The sequence below is a fragment of the Bidens hawaiensis genome, unplaced genomic scaffold (genome assembly GCF_021521415.1).
Source record: "Bidens hawaiensis isolate Kalapana, Puna unplaced genomic scaffold, B.hawaiensis_p1.1 tig00056990_1, whole genome shotgun sequence".
Taxonomy (NCBI): domain Eukaryota; kingdom Viridiplantae; phylum Streptophyta; class Magnoliopsida; order Asterales; family Asteraceae; genus Bidens; species Bidens hawaiensis.
Window position 1 is genome coordinate 45,711 of NW_027500283.1, and position 1,992 is coordinate 47,702.

Sequence of the window (1,992 nt, forward strand, 5' to 3'; positions counted from 1 at the left end):
TTATATAAAAGAATTTTGAAAATGGTCCCTCATATGTGATGGAGTAACTTGATAATGTAAAAAGAAAAACCTCAAAAATACTGTCATGTGATACTTATTAACTTCCCACTCAAAAACACGTATAACTTTTCATTAAAGACTTTTGCAAACGACATGACAACATGAAATGATATGAACCAAATATTCTAATGCATATACATTGATCCCATGCTGTTTTTAGATGTCTTTATGCAAAGCCTTAAAACTCATGTTTAACTGAGAATGGAAAGCCATCACATATACACTTGATTATTATGATAAGAATCTTACACCAATAATTTCTCATTACTCCTATCACAAGATGAAGAACCAACAGGCGGTTGCGAACACTGACATGGAGACCGGACCAGCTCAAGAGTTGTACCCGAAGATGTTTGAGCCAGAGCTCTGGTGGTCGATTGTTCGTAGGGTGTACTCCATCATCACCATACAGTTACTTCTCACCTTAGCTTTTGGTGTCGTTATCGCCTTGTATGATCCGAATATTGTCACTTCCTTGTTGGATGCCAGAGGCGGAGTCGCTTATTTTCTACTTCTTGAGTGCACTCCACTAATCAGTATGTGCTTGGAGCTCAGATTGTTTGTTATTTTTATTAACTATAGTTTATATATGTTTTTGTTATTTTTATATGTTTTGGAAAAAGCTTAAACGAGCCTAATTTATTTATGTTTTTAGTCATTTTTATAGCTTTTTATAGATCCGATCATCCGATCTTGGCTCGTTTGCACCCATACTTATTTCTGCTCGGTGTGCGTGAAACTGAAAAACCGATCATAAACAAAAAACTACGGCTTGGTTTTATTCTTTTGTAAAAACCGAACTTACAGTTCGGTTTTAGTTTTATTTTAAGAAAATTATATAAATTTAACAAATATGTAACTCCAAATATTTTAGCCCAAATTTAACAAATATATAAATTAACAAAAGTGATATAGACCTATAATTATATTTTTTGGTCAAATGAAATTTTTTCGACTTAAAAATTTCAAGCACAAATGGCTAAACTTAAAAAACCAAAACCAAACCAAAATGAAAAATAAACGAAAAATCGAAACAGAACGGTTTTAAAGTTCGAAAACCAAAGTTTCGATTTTGGTTCGATTTTAGCCCAGGTTCGACCCAAACCGAATCGTGCACATCCGTAGTGCATTGTGAAATTTATTCTTTTAGAAGTCAAAAGAGATAGACCTTAAAAATACCCAAAACTCGTTAAGGTTTGACTAGTCTAAAAGAGCTTCTCATATATACAAGGCTCAAGCTTAGGCTCGATAATTAAACGAGCTTTTTTAAGGCTCGAGGTCAAGCTCCGAAACTACTCGGCTCGTTTTGACCTTTTCTTTTCGATCTGATCTCAAGTAGATCGCGGGTGTCTAGGTTCGTTTGCACCCCAATTTGATTCTATGAATTGATGATAGTAATAATCACTGCCTAACAATTATTTCGTAAACATATTATCGTCAATTCGCTATCATTAGTTAGTTTGGTTGGATCATATTTTTTATAAATTGATGTTTTTGTGCTTTGTACAGCCTTGTGCTTGGTGATCTATTATTGGCATTGTCATCCTGTTAACTATGTGCTTCTAGTGATCTCCGGCGTCTCTTTACCGTTTGTAAACGGTTTACAATACGCTGACCTCGCTATGGGTAATCCTACTCTATATCAATTCATGTTTAATTTCAAAATCTTAAAAGAAAGTTGTTAAATTCTTAGAGGATTTTACAGGTAATGTGATACTGGAAGTTGGTATATTGTCAATAGTGATGACTGTGAGTCTCACTTTATTCACATTTTGGGCTGCAAAGAAAGGTTATCACCACAATTTCTTCGGCCCGTTCTTGTTCGGTTCCATGATGGTGATTCTCATCTTCGGCCTTATTCAGGTTCGCGTGTTTAAGTTTAGTCTAAACAGTTTTGAGTCAGTTTTGGGTCAAACCCTCAGACGTGTTTAG

General features: G+C 34.7%; 1 pseudogene; it reads left to right on the forward strand.

The window, feature by feature from the left end:
* Positions 1-340: 340 nt before the first annotated feature.
* On the forward strand, positions 341-1,992 carry LOC143601706 (protein LIFEGUARD 4 pseudogene; annotated as a pseudogene).